This window comes from Scyliorhinus torazame, chromosome 9 (assembly GCF_047496885.1).
Source record: "Scyliorhinus torazame isolate Kashiwa2021f chromosome 9, sScyTor2.1, whole genome shotgun sequence".
NCBI classification, from domain to species: Eukaryota; Metazoa; Chordata; class Chondrichthyes; order Carcharhiniformes; family Scyliorhinidae; genus Scyliorhinus; species Scyliorhinus torazame.
This window is the reverse complement of record NC_092715.1, coordinates 238,426,470-238,441,851: the sequence shown is the minus strand read 5'-3', so window position 1 is coordinate 238,441,851 and position 15,382 is coordinate 238,426,470. Positions and strand designations below refer to the sequence as shown.

General features: G+C 52.1%; 1 protein-coding gene across 24 annotated transcripts in view; it reads right to left on the bottom strand.

The window, feature by feature from the left end:
• Positions 1 to 15,382, bottom strand: part of LOC140429768 (receptor-type tyrosine-protein phosphatase delta-like) — a 3,491,723-nt gene that overhangs the window by 2,649,085 nt on the left and 827,256 nt on the right. The gene's annotated exons all lie outside the window — the stretch shown is intronic.

The following is a 15,382-nucleotide window of genomic DNA, read 5'->3' as shown; positions in this document are numbered from 1 at the left end:
TCTAAATTGTATATTCAAACTCATTTTCAAAAAGACTTTGGGCTTTGTAATAATGCCTTAAGAACAGAAGCAAACTTTGGCCATCAATTGCAGAGAGGAAAGTTTTTGGAAGTACAGAATTAAATAGAATTACCGAGCATCTCCATTAATTTATGTATAAAAAGGCCACTAAATTCCAGAAACTGAGGGCAGGATTCTCCGTTTCTGCGTCTAAGTGTTGGCACCAATGGAGAATCCCATGGACTTCTATAACAACAAACTTGGCGGCGCACCTGCACTGATTCTGTTATCGGTGAGGGACTAGCACCGGCGCCGCGTGGAGCACCATAGAATCCCATGGAAAACGGGCTCAGATTTGCAGGGTCCATGATGGACACTCGCAGGGCTGACAAGCTGCACCCGCGCATAAACAATGCACTCCCCACGCAATGCCGAAAAGGTGGCACTAGTTGTGCTGGAGCACCCATACAGCTGATGGGTAAGCTGGGGCCAGAGGGAACCCAGGGGGTGCACTGGGGGGTTCACCTATACGCCCCAGGTTTAAAGCCGGCTGTCAGCGGCATGCACAGATGCATGGCTGCCTTGCTGGCTGCAGTAATGGTGTTGCGCACTTGTCCACTCTGACCCCACAGTCCACCTCCTGGCCACCCCCCACTACTCCCCCCGCCATGGCAGAAGCCCCCTGGCCAGCCGCACGACTGACGGCCAAGTATGGCGGTGCTGTACACTGTCCGTATGCCCTCTCTCTCAGCAGCCACCACGCCAAGTTCACAAGGTTTGAGAGCACACATGGACCTTGCCGTCGGGCACTCGGCCCATCGGAGGTGGAGAATTGCGGGTGGGCCCACTCGTGATGTGCAAACGTGTGGTGGTATGTATTAGGGGTGGTATGGTACCCAGTGATGCCGAGAGGCTATTGGTGGACAGACACTGGGTCCTGATTGGATCTGCCGCCTACTGGCTCCACCCAGTAAGGTGGAGTATAAGAACCCGGGTTCTCCCAGCAGCCGCATTCTGTAACCGAGCTGCTGGGGAACAAGTCTGCGTAATAAAGTCATCGATTGACTTCATCTAATCTCGCCTCGTGAGTGATTGATTGTGCTACAAATTATTACGCACACTTTAAAAGACTTTGGAGCTCCGGATCGCACGGAGTGTCTGCGAATCAGCCCCCACGCAGAAAACTCAGTGACCACTTTTAAACACTGGCTAGCATGTTTTGAGGGATACCTCTGAACGGCCCCCGGCAGACCTACGGAAGACCAGAAAATGCAGGTTCTGCATTCCAGGGTGAGTCCGGAAATCTACACGCTCATAGAAGACGCGGAGGATTTCCCGGCGGTGCTCCCTATGCTGAGAGGGATCTCCATTCGGCCCGTCAATCAGGTCTACGCACGCCACCAACTCGCGATGAGATGACAAATCCCCGGGGATCTATGTGCGGCCAACGGGCGCCGCCATTTTGTGTCCCGGACTCCATGCGGGGGGAATGGGTGACGCCATCTTGTGCCCCCCGGCCACGTGCGATTCATGGGCGCAGCCATTTTGTCCGCCCCCGGCCACGTGTGATCCGTGGCCGCCGCCATCAAGGACTCCAGCATGGACGGCTCCACGGGGCCTGAAGAAAACGCCCCGATGCTGCAACTGTGGCTGGCTTCGGTGACCCTGGACCATTCGCGGCCCCGAACGCTCCATACGGCAATGACGACGGTGCTGGTTAACGGGTATGAAACGCCATGCCTGATCGACTCTGGGAGCACGGAAAGTTTTATGCATCCAGATATGGTAAGATGCTGTTTTCTTTCAATCCAAAAGATTTTTCTGGCAGCAGGATCCCATTCCGTAGAAATCAAAGGGTTCTGCATCGCGAACCTCACGGTGCAGGGGAGGGAGTTTAAGAATTACCGACTTTATGTCCTCCCCCACCTCTGCGCTCCCACACTCCTGGGGTTAGATTTTCAGTGTAACCTCCAGAGTTTAACATTCCAATTCACTACCTGCAGCCTCGTGACCCTCAAGGTTGAACAGCCTTCCCTGTTTGCGAACCTCAACCCGGATTGCAATCCCGTCGCCACTAGGAGCAGACGGTACAGCGCCCAGGACCGAACATTTATCCGGTCAGAAGTCCTGCGGCTGCTGAGGGAAGGCATAATCCAGGCCAGCAATAGTCCCTGGAGAGGTCAGGTGGTAGTTGTAAAGACCGGGGAGAAGCAGAGGATGGCCATAGACCATCAATAGGTACACGCAGCTGGATGCGTACCCTCGCCCCCGCTTATTCGACATGGTCAATCGGATTGCACAGTACAAGGTCTTTTCCACCGTGGACCTTAAGTCCGCATATCACCCGCTCCCCATACGCCCGAGCGACTGCAAATACACGGCCTTCGAAGCAGACGGGCTGCTCTACCACTTTTTAACGGTTCCCTTCGGCATCACTAACGGAGTCTCGGTCTTCCAACGGGAGATGGACCGAATGGTTGACCAGCACGGTTTACGGGCCACGTTCCCATATCTTGACAACGTCACCATCTGCGGCCATGACCAGCAGGACCACGACACCAACCTCCACAAATTCCTCCAGACCTCTAACGCCCTGAACCTCACCTACAACAGGGAAAAATGCGTGTTTAGCACCGACCGTCTAGCCATCCTTGGCTACATAGTGCGTAGTGCGTAATGGAGTCATAGGCCCCGACCCTGAACGCATGCGCCCCCTTATGGAGTTCCCCTTCTCTCACTGTTCCAAAGCCCTGAAACACTGCCTGGGCTATTTCTCTTATTACGCCCAGTGGGTTCCCAACTACGTGGACAAGGCCCGCCCACTAATTCAGTCCACTACCTACCCCCTGTCGACAGAGGCCCGCCAGGCCTTCAGCCGCATCAAAGCGGATATCGCAAAGGCCACGATGCACGCAAGCGACGAGTCCCTCCCCTTCCAAGTCGAGAGCGACGCATCCGACGTAGCTCTGGCGGCCACTCTCAACCAAGCGGGCAGACCCATAGCCTTTTTCTCCCGTACACTCCACGCTTCAGAAATCCACCACTCCTCAGTGGAAAAGGAAGCCCAGGCCATAGTAGAAGCTGTGCGGCATTGGAGGCATTACCTGGCCGGTAGGAGATTCACTCTCCCCACTGCACCATCTTTTTAAAAAATATATATATTTTATTCAAATTTTTCGGTCAAACAAAACAACACAAAGCTTTGCCTTTTTACAACAATAAAACAATATATATAACGGTGACCGTTTTAACAAATAAATCAATAATATATAAACTAAATGGCAACTGCCATAACAAAAATAATAACTCTCCAGAGATAAAATCAAACAATCCAATATACATAACCAAGTACAAATATCTATACAAAAACACCTCTGAGGACCTGCCCGAGCCCTCCCCCCCCCCTCCACCCACCCCTCCCCCCTGGGTTGCTGCTGTTGCCTTCCTGTTTCCTTTATCGTTCTGCGAGGTAGTCAATGAACGGTTGCCACCGCCTGGTGAACCCTTGAGCCGAACCCCTTAGGGCAAACTTTATCCGTTCTAGTTTTATAAACCCTGCCATGTCATTTATCCAGGTCTCCACGCCCGGGGGTTTGGCTTCCTTCCACGTAAGCAATATCCTTCGCCGGGCTACTAGGGACGCAAAGGCCAAAACATCAACCTCTTTCGCCTCCTGCACTCCCGGCTCTTCTGCAACCCAAAATATAGCCAACCCCCAGCCTGGCTCGACCCGGACCCCCACCACCTTCGAAAGCACCTTTGCCACCCCCACCCAGAACCCCTGCAGTGCCGGGCATGACCAAAACATGTGGGTGTGGTTTGCTGGGCTTCTCGAGCATCTCCCACACCTATCCTCTACCCTGAAAAATTTACTAAGCCTTGCTCCGGTCATATGCGCCCTGTGCAAAACCTTGAATTGTATCAGGCTTAGCCTGGCGCACGAGGACGCCGAGTTTACCCTACGTGGGGCATCAGCCCACAGCCCCTCCTCAATCTCTTCCCCCAGCTCTTCTTCCCATTTCCCCTTCAGCTCATCCACCATGATCTCCCCCTCGTCCCTCATTTCCCTGTATATATCCGACACCCTACCATCCCCCACCCATGTCCCTGAGATCACTCTATCTTGAATCTCCTGCGTCGGGAGCTGCGGGAATTCCCTCACCTGGTGCCTCGCAAATGCCCTCAGTTGCATGTACCGAAATGCATTCCCTTGGGGCAACCCAGATTTTTCCGTCAGCGCTCCCAGACTCGCAAACGTCCCGTCTACGAACAGATCTCTCAGTTGCACAACCCCAGCTCTCTGCCATGCTCCAAATCCCCCATCTATTCTCCCCGGGACAAACCTATGATTATTTCTTATCGGGGACCGCACCGAGGCTCCCGTCCTTCCCCTATGTCGTCTCCACTGCCCCCAAATTTTTAGTATTGCCACCACCACTGGACTTGTGGTGTATTTCTTCGGGGAGAACGGCAACGGCGCCGTCACCAGTGCTTGTAGGCTGGTTCCTTTGCAGGACGCCATCTCCAATCTCTTCCACGCCGCTCCCTCCCCTTCTCCCATCCACTTACACACCATTGAGATATTGGCGGCCCAGTAGTATTCACTTAGACTCGGTAGTGCCAGCCCCCCCCTATCCCTGCTACGCTGCAAGAACCTCCTCCTCACTCTCGGGGTCTGCCCGGCCCACACAAAACTCATGACACTTTTCTCAATTTTCTTGAAAAAAGCCTTTGTGACGATCACCGGAAGGCACTCAAACACAAAAAGGAATCTCGGGAGGACTACCATTTTGACCGCCTGCACCCTACCCACCAGTGACAGGGGCACCATGTCCCATCTCTTAAAATCCTCCTCCATCTGTTCCACAATCGTGTTAAATTAAGCCTATGTAAGGTTCCCCAACTCCTGACTATCTGAATCCCTAAGTACCTGAAATCTCTTATTATCTTCCTCAGCGGTAAATCATCTATTCCCCTGCTCTGCTCCCCGGATGCACCACAAACAACTCACTCTGCCCCATATTCAATTTGTACCCCGAAAATTCCCCAAACTCCCTGAGTGTCTGCATTATCTCAGGCATCCCCTCCACTGGGTCCGCAACATACAGCAATAAATCATCTGCATACAAAGATACCCGGTGTTCTTCTCCTCCCCTGAGTACTCCCCTCCACTTCCTGGAGCCCCTTAGTGCTATGGCCAGGGGCTCAATCCCCAATGCAAACAGTAACGGAGACAGGGGCCACCCCTGCCTCGTCCCTCTATGAAGACAGAAGTAGCCAGACCTCTGCCTGTTCGTGATCACACTCGCCACCGGGGCCCTGTACAGCAGCTGTACCCATCCAATAAACCCTTCTCCAAAACCAAATCTCCTCAGCACCTCCCACAGATAATCCCACTCCACTCTGTCGAATGCTTTCTCGACGTCCATTGCCACCACTATCTCCGCCTCCCCCTCTGGTGGGGGCATCATCATTACCCCTAGCAACCTCCGTATGCTCGTGTTCAGCTGTCTCCCCTTAACGAACCCAGTATGATCCTCGTGGACCACCCCCGGGACACAGTCCTCTATCCTCGTCGCCATCACCTTGGCCAGGAGCTTAGCATTTACATTTAAAAAGGAAATGGGCCTGTAGGACCCACACTGCAGCGGGTCTTTATCCTTCTTCAAAAGGAGCGATATCGTCACCTCCGACATAGTCGGGGGCAACTGCCCCCTTTCCCTGGCCTCATTAAAGGTTCTCGTGAAAAGCGGGGCCAGTAGGTCCATATATTTCCTATAAAATTCCACCGGGAATCCGTCCGGTCCCGGGGCCTTCCCCGCTTGCATGCTCCATCCCTTTTACCACCTCCTCCATCTCAATCTGTGTTCCCAGTCCCGCCCTCTCCTGCTCCTCCACCTTCAGGAATTCCAGCTGATCCAGGAAACACCTCATTCCCTTCTTCCCTTCCGGGGGCTGAGCCTTATATAACCTCTCATAGAATGCCTTGAACACCCCGTTCACTCTCTCCGCTCCCCGTTCCATCTCTCCCTCCTCATCTCTCACCCCACCTATCTCCCTCGCTGCTCCCCTCTTCCTCAATTGGTGGGCCAGTAGCCGACTCGCCTTCTCTCCATACTCATACTGTACACCCTGTGCCCTCCTCCACTGTGCCTCTGCCTTACCCGTGGTCAGCAGGTCAAACTCCACATGTAACCTTTGTCTTTCCCTGTACAGTCCCTCCTCCGGTGCCTCTGCATATTGCCTGTCCACCCTCAAAAGTTCTTTCAACAATCGCTCCCTTTCTTTACCCTCTTGCTTCCCTTTATGTGCCCTTATGGATATCAGTTCCCCTCTGACCACCGCCTTCAACGCCTTCCAGACCACTCCCACCTGAACCTCCCCATTGTCATTAAGCTCCAAGTACCTTTCAATACACCCACTCACCCTTAAACATACCCCCTTATCCGCCAATAAGCCCATATCCATTCTCCAGTGTGGGTGCTGTTCTTTTTCCTCTCCTACCTCCAGGTCTACCCAATGTGGAGCGTGGTCCGAAATGGCTATGGCCGTATATTCCGTCCCTGTCACCTTCGGAATCAGTGTCCTTCCCAAGACAAAAAAGTCTGTCCGTGAGTATACTTTGTGAACATGGGAGAAAAATGAAAACTCCTTACTCCTAGGCCTACTAAATCTCCAGTGGTCTACCCCTCCCATCTGCTCCATGAAGTCCTTGAGCACCCTGGCCGCTGCCGGCCTCCTCCCGGTCCTGGACCTCGACCGGTCCAGCCCTGGATCAAGCACCGTATTGAAGTCTCCCCCAATTACCAACTTTCCCGCCTCCAGGTCCGGGATACGTCCCAACATACGCCTCATAAAATTTGCATCATCCCAGTTTGGGGCGTATACGTTCACCAGAACCACCGCCTCCCCTTGTAATCTGCCACTCACCATCACATATCTACCCCCACTATCCGCCACTATGTTCTTTGCCTCAAACAATACCCGTTTCCCCACTAAGATAGCCACCCCCCTATTCTTCGCATCTAAACCCGAATGAAACACCTGTCCCACCCATCCTTTACGTAGTCTGACCTGGTCTATCAGTTTCAGATGCGTCTCCTGCAACATAACCACATCTGCCTTTAATTTTTTTAGGTGTGCGAGTACCCGTGCCCTTTTAATCGGCCCGTTCAGCCCTCTCACGTTCCACGTGATCAGCCGGGTTGGGGGGCTCTTTACCCCCCCCCCCCCTTGTCGATTAGCCATCCCCTTTTTTAACCCAGCTCCTCACCCGGTTCCCATGTACCCGTACATCCCCCCGATGGTGCCCTCCCGCCTCGACCACCCCATCCCATAACAGCTCCCCCTTCTCCTTAGCAGCAGCAACCCAGATAACCCCCCCCCCCTCCACTAAATCCCCCTCTAGCGTAGTTGCACCCCTCATGTTGCTCCCAGAAGTCAGCGAACTCTGGCTGACCTCGGCTTCCCCCCTTATCCTCGGCTCCCACTGTGCGAGGCCCCCTCCTTCCTGCGTCCCTGTTCCCGCCATAATTACCATAGCGCGGGAACAAAGCCCGCGTTTCCCACTCGGCCCCGCCCCTAATGGCCGGCGCCCACAGTTCCTCATGCTCCCCCCCCCCCCCCCCCACCCAACATGGGGAAGAGAGAAAAGTTACAGGATCACAAGATTAACAAATTGAAAAATCATCCGTCCCCCGTCCCCTATAATCAACCCACCACTTTGTCCCAAAAGCGCTTTCTCTCGCCAGACTATTCCAGCTTCTCGTCCACAATGAATGTCCACGCCTCTTCTGCCGTCTCAAAGTAGTGGTGCTTCCCTTGGTGTGTGACCCACAATCTCGGCGGTTGCAACATTCCAAACTGGACCTTCTTTTTGTGAAGCACCGCCTTAGCCCGATTGAAACTTGCCCTCCTTCTCGCCACCTCCGCACTCCAATCTTGGTATACGCGGATCACCGCGTTCTCCCACCTACAGCTCCGAGTTTTCTTCGCCCATCTGAGAACCGTCTCTCTGTCATTATGGCGGAGAAACCTCACCACTATAGCTCGAGGTATTTCTCCAGCCAAAACAGTCTTCGCGCCAAAACTTGATAAGCTCCCTCCACCTCCAAAGGGCCCGTCGGGGCCTCCGATCCCATTAGCGAGTGAAGCATCGTGCTCACATATGTCCCGACGTCCGCCCCTTCTGCGCCTTCGGGAAGACCCAGGACTCTTAAATTCTTCCTCCTTGAGTTATTCTCCAGCGCTTCCAACCTCTCCACACACCTTTTATGCTGTGCCTCGTGCGTTTCTGCCTTCACCACCAGGCCCTGTATTTCATATTCATTTTCAGCAGTCTTTGCCTTCACGACCCAAAGCTCCCACTCTTGGGTCCTCTGCTCCTCTTTTAGTCCTTCAATCGCCTGCAATATCGGGGCCAACAGCTCCTTCTTCAACTCCTTCTTCAGCTCTTCCACACAGCGCCGCAGGAACTCTTGCTGCTCCGGGCCCCATAGCAAACGGCCACCATCCGACGCCATCTTGCTTTGAGCTTCCCTTCCTTGCCGCTGCTCCAGAGGATCCTCCGCAATCCGGCCGCTATCCTCTCCCTTTTCCATGCGTGTCCGGGGGGATTCCCTTCTGGTTTACCGCACAGTGTTTTTGCCGCTTAAATTGCCGTTGGGGCTCCTATTAAGAGCCCAAAAGTCCGTTCCAACGGGAGCTGCCGAAACGTGTGACTCAGCTGGTCATTGCCGCACCCGGAAGAAGCCCCCTCTGCACCATCTTTACACTGTTCGGTTTCCCTGCCTACATCCATAGCGATAGGGAGTCCTCCTTCATGAGCGACGAACTGCGTCAATTCCTGCTCAGCAAGGGCATCGCCTTGAGCAGGACAACCAATTACAACCCCAGGGGAACGGTCAGGTAGAGAGGGAGAATGGGACGGTCTGGAAGACCGTCCTACTGGCCCTACGGTCCAGAAGTCTCCCAGTTACCCGTTGGCAGGAAGTCGTCCCGGATGCCCTTCACTCCATCCGGTCACTGCTGTGTACCACAACTAATCAAACGCCTCACGAGCGCCTCCTTGTCTTCCCTAGGAAGTCCTCCTCCGGAACGTCACTTCCTACCTGGCAGCCCCGGGACCCATCCTGCTCCGAAAGCATGTGCGGGCGCACAAATCGGACCCGTTGGTCGAGAGGGTTCATCTCCTCCATGCAAACCCTCAATACGCCTACGTGCATTTCCCGACGGCCGACAGGACACGGTCTCCCTGCTGGACCTGGCACCCACCGGAGCTCCCCACACCCCCCCAACACCAGTCACCTCCTCCCTCCCGCCGGCGCACCCCACTGCCGCTCCCTTTCCGGGTGGATCGGTCCTCCTCCCGTGCCCGCCCAGGAGTAGTGAAACAGGAGCAAACATCGCAACGCTCCCAGAGACGACAGTGCCCGAGCCAGCACCTGCACCACCACCGGGGCTGAGACGATCGGCAAGGACGACTAGGGTACCCATTCGACTCATCGAATCTGCGTGACAAAGCAAGATCTGTAACTAATTCAGCGGCCCAGTAAAAGCGGCATTGTAAATAGTTAACAGTTGATATCGTTGCATAGCCACTGTGTTAATGGAATCTCAGTACCGACCTTGTAAACCGCTACCACCATGTGACCCACCACCCCGCCGGGTTCTTTTTTAACAAGGGGTGAATGTGGTGGTATCTATTAGGGGTAGTACGGTACCCAGTGATGCCGAGAGGCTATTGGTGGACAGACACTGGGTCCTAATTGGATCTGCCGCCTACTGGCTCCACCCAGTAAGGCGGAGTATAAGAACCCGGGTTCTCCCAGCAGCCGCATTCTGTAACCGAGCTGCTGGGGAACAAGTCTGCGTAATAAAGCCATCGATTGACTTCATCTCATCTCGCCTCGTGAGTGATTGATTGTGCTACAATACGGTGATCAAAGTACGTGCGGCATGCATCACATTGACACCATTTTTGAGGTGACGGAGCATCGTGATTTGGCGTCAAACCGTCGTCTGCCACGATTTTGGCATCGGAAGGGGTTTAAATGGAATTGTTCACACAGAGGTACGTTCCATAGCAATAATTCTGCTGTAAGAGTACAGACTACAGACCAAAAGTGTACAAACACAGATATGAAATAGTCACAATGTTTTCACATATGAGGTGGAATTTAGTGTGACTGGCATGGGTCTAACCACTGGTTTTAAAACTGATGGGAAACCCGCATTGTTTCAGACTGGGAATCCAACCAAATTAAGTGCCTCTTGGGGTCACAAGATGTCCTGACAATGCCATCCCGGATGCAAGGATTACAATCTCCAATAGCCCCAAAGAAAGACGTGAACCCTCGGGCCTTCCTTGAGATTCAGGATCCAGGGGCAAAAATCCTGCCTACCACAAGCTGCTGACCAATCAGCTACCAGCAGCCCTCCATTGTTGGCAGCACCACCAGATGCAGTAGCTGCTGCTGTTAAAACTCGAAGGCGTCCATCATGCGATCTCTGGATTCAGGTGAATGAAGGCAGGAGAGGGGTCTCAAGGAGAGAGTCTCAGGAGAGGGGGGACGGTCGAAGACAAGGACCGGAGGGTGGTCCACCTACTTTCACATAGCGGGTTCCTCGATTGAGAATTAAGTGTCGCCAGGATTTTCCTGGCAGTCTTCGGGAGGCAGAGGAAAGCCGGGTCATTCTCAAGTCACCCCTGAGCCACCAATAAATTCTGGTGGGTTTAACGATAATTGGCTCAATAGTGAACCTAATGATTGGGCGCGTTTCCCCCATGGGCCCCTTCCGGCTTCCAACCTTATTGCAAGTCTTTTTCTTCGCGCTCAGGGAATGACATACAGCCCCTTCCATGATTAAGTTTCATGTTACCGCCATGGTTTCTGCCACAATGGATTGCATTAAATAGAGAACATTGTCTTTTTTCCTTATATATATTAACATTATGAATGCAGCAGAGCTCATCTTTCTGTCAACTCCCCTTCACTCGCCAAACCCCGCAAGGTTTGGCTCCATACATTTCCCATTTACACTAGGCAAACAAATATCAAAAAGTTGGCTTGATAACCACATGCTTTCCTGTGACAACTGCATGCAGAGATAAGACATGAATTTGCAATTCAGTTGAGTCTGGATGCTAAATTGTAAAACTAATGTGTGTTGAAGTGACATGATATTGTATTCTTCAGATAATAAATTCTTATGTCATCTGCACCATTAGGAAAGGCAGTCAAAGGGCAGCACGGTGGCGCAGTGGTAGCACTGCAATCTCACGGCTCCGAGGTCACAGGTTGATCCTGGCTCTGGGTCACTGTCCGTGTGGAGTTTGCACATTCTCCCCGTGTTTGCGTTGGTTTCGCCCCCACAATGCAAAGATGTGCAGGCTAGGTGGATTGAACACGTTAAATTGCTCCTTAATTGGAAAAAATGAATTGGGTACTCTAAATTTGGTTCAGAATGGCTGGTTTAGCACACTCGGCTAAATCGCTGGCTTTTGAAGCAGACCAAGGCAGGCCAGCAGCACGGTTCGATTCCCGTACCAGCCTCCCCGAACAGGCGTTGGAATGTGGCGACTAGGGGCTTTTCACAATAACTTCATTGAAGCCTACTTGTGACAATAAGCGATTTTCATTTTCATTTCATTTTTAAAAAAAGGAAAGGCAGTCAAATATACACAGGAAATGGCGTAGGGGTCCTTCTAGTTTATTTCCTTAGTTCCCACTTACTTTCATTTTATTTGATTATTTTTGGTCTGTGGATCCATAATCAGAATATGCCTTTAAACAGAGGATTCAAGCTGAATCCGCCTGCTTGTCAGGCATTGGGTGGGATTATCCAGCCTACCAGTCGTGTGGTTCTCGGCAGTGGGAGGCGGCGTGTTGTTCGCTGATGGTGGGATTCTCTATTCCCGGTGCAGTCAAAGGGAATTCCCATTGAAACCACCTGACGATGCCGGGAAACCCATGGCGGGGTCGGCAGTACCAGAGAATAACGCTGCCAGCGAACAGCTAGAGAATTCCAGCCATTGTTTCCCAGGTCTTGTTTTGGAAAGGAGAAGTCAAACTCTTAGGAGCCAAGTGAAGCTTAGGACCCAGCTTTGGAGGAAGATTGTCAGGATGAAGGTTGGAAAGTGGCACGGTGGCGCAGTGGCGCACTGCTGCCTCACACCGCCGAGGACTTGGGTTCGAACCCGGCCTCGAGTCACTGTCTGTGTGGAGTTTGCACATTCTCCCCATGTCTGTGTGGGTCTCACCCCCACAACCCAAAGATGTGCAAGGTAGGTGGATTGGCCACGCTAAATTGCCCCTGAATTGGAAAAAAAAGATTGGGCACTTCAAATTTTAAAAAAATGAGTGAAGGTTGTAGCTTCACCCATGATTACAGAGAGTCTGAGGGATGATAAGGAGATAGAACCAGCCTCCCCGAACAGGCACCGGAATGTGGCGACTATGGGCTTTTCACAGTAACTTCATTTGAAGTTTTCATTTCATTTCATTTCAGAATGGTGAAAATAACAGTTTCCAGATAATGTTCCATCATGTATGATGATCAAGGAAATGACTAAATAACGTCAGCCACCAGAGATTGAAGTCACACCACCATCAGATGGTAGAATACTCAAACTTATACTTGCGAATGAGGGTAATTCCGAGGAACTGTTTGGTAGGACTTAATTAATTGAGGTCCAGGAGGCAGACCTAAAGTTACATAGATTAACACAGTCAGTTCTCACTGAGGGGGTGCCAAGGTGCTATTACGTTAAGAACGGAGTTCTGATGAGGAAGTAGAGACATCCTCATAGACCTGCGGAGGAGCTTGTTCATCAGATAGTGACACTGCCCAAATATCGGAGGGAAATACTGCGGGTAGCACATGCGATATCCATGGCAGGGCATGTGGGAATTTAAACAACTCAGGCATCAGTCAACAGGCATTTTTCGTAGCCAGGACTGCATAAGGATGCAGTGCAATTGTGTACAACCGGTCACACCTGTCAGATAATAGATAAACTGCACATGGGATTAAAGCCATGCCATTAGACCCATACCAGTGTTTGAAGAACCATTTAGTCAAGTATTGGTAGATTGCGGAGGACAATTACCTAAAACGAAGGCAGGGTGTCAGTACATTCTTACAATCTTGGATATGCCGGAAGCTATACATTTAAGAACAATGACAGTTAAGGGAGCAGTGGAAAAGTTGACTCAGTTCTTCACATGCCTACCCTAATGGCCTACCCTTGGAAGTACAATCTGACCAGGGTTTCAACTTTCTGTCTAAAATTTTGAAAGACATTATTCATAGTTTAGGGGTGCGACTGAACGGCCTCGCTCAGCACAATTTGGTGATGGGAGAGGCCATTAACTCTCGCAAGATCGCGTGAGACGTCACAATCTGGATCTTGCCCTCACTGGGCGAGATCCAGATTGACATAATAAAGTGAGCCTTTAGGCTTATTTAAATGTGTCGCCACCCAAATCTTCCAGGTCCCTGGAACGAACGCCTGTGTCTGGGAGACCTCACCATGGCACCATTTAGCACTGGTCCACACAAACGTAGCCAGGTGTAATGGCACCTGGGGGGGTTCCCAGGTCATTGGAAGCTGATGCGTGGTCAGGCTCTGGGCAGAGTGGTACCCTGCCACTCCCGCTGCCATGCGTGTACCTTGGCAATGCCACTCTAGAACTGCCAGGGTGCCAGGGTGGCAGTGCCATGGTGCCTAGGTGCCAGGTTGCTCGTGCCAGGGATTGGCCTGGGGTTGCACTGCCTTTATGAGATGGGGTGAGGGTGGGCTCGAGGACACCTAAGAGGTAGGTGGGGCATGGGGGAGGGGGGGTCCAGAGGCCATGGTGTGGTGACCACGGGGGGTTGTGAGATGGAGGCAACATTTAGAAATGGCGCCCCGATAGCTTCCAGCACTGACGAGCTAAGCTTGTCAGTGCAGGAAATGAGGTAAGTGTGGCCTCAGTGAGATGTTCCTGGCCAAGAATAAAAATGTCTCATTTGATAGCAGGGTCATTGCAGCATGGTAAGACCCCACTGTACTCGCCCAAAACGGAACTCTGTTTTTTGCACGTTAAATCACACCATAGGTATCAAGCAACTAAATTCAACTGCCTATCACCCACAATCTCAGGGAGCTTTGGAGAGAAATCATCAGACTCTCAAAACCGTGATTAGGGCATTCCTATTAGAATCATAGAATTTACAGTGCAGAAGGAGGCCATTCGGCCCATCGAGTCTGCACCGGCTCTTGGAAAGAGCACCCTACCCAAGCCCACACCCCCACCCTATCCGCACAGACAGTGATCCAAGCCTGGAATCGAACCTGGGACCCTGGAGCTGTGAAGCAATTGTGCTAACCACCATGCTACCGTGCTGCCCACTATTGCCATGAATGTCCAAGAGATTAGGACAAGGGATTGGATTTTTCACAATTTGCCACCAGGGATTCTCCGAAAGAATCTACTGGGTTTAGCCCATTTGAATTGGTCTATGGCCATGAAGTACCGGCCCCATTAAAGTTGATGAAAGAGAAGTTTCTAAAACGCAAGGAAGAATCCTCAATGTTGGATTATGTGTCCATGTTTCTGGAAAGACTCAGAATATTTTCAGGTAGTCCAAAGCATTTAAAGGTTTCGGGAGAACAAATGAAAATGTGGACAGACAAACATGCCAGGTTCAAAATATTCCAAGCTGGAGATGATTATCATAGATTATCATAGAATTTACAGTGCAGAAGGAGGCCATTCGGCCCATCGAGTCTGCACCGGCTCTTGGAAAGAGCACCCTACCCAAGGTCAACACCTCCACCCTATCCCCATAACCCAGTAACCCCACCCACCACTAAGGGCAATTTTGGACACTAAGGGCAATTTATCATGGCCATTCCACCTAACCTGCACATCTTTGGACTGTGGGAGGAAACCGGAGCACCCGGAGGAAACCCACGCACACACGGGGAGGATGTGCAGACTCCGCACAGACAGCGACCCAATCCAGAATCAAACCTGGGACCCTGGAGCTGTGAAGCAATTGTGCTATCCACAATGCTACCGTGCTGCCCTTAGAAGGAGGCCATTTGGCCCATCGAGTCTGCACCAACCCACTTAAGCCCTCACTTCCACCCCATCCCCATAACCCCTCCTAACCTTTTTGGTCACTAAGGGCAATTTATCATGGCCCAGCCACCTAACCTGCATTTCTTTGGACTGTGGAAGGAAATCAGAGCACCCAGAGGAAACACACGCAGACATGGGGAGAAAGTGCAGACTCCGCACAGACAGTGACCCAGTGGGGAATCTAACCTGGGACCCTGGCGCTGTAAAGCCACAGTACTATCCACTTGTGCTCCGTGCTGCCCTTAAACTAG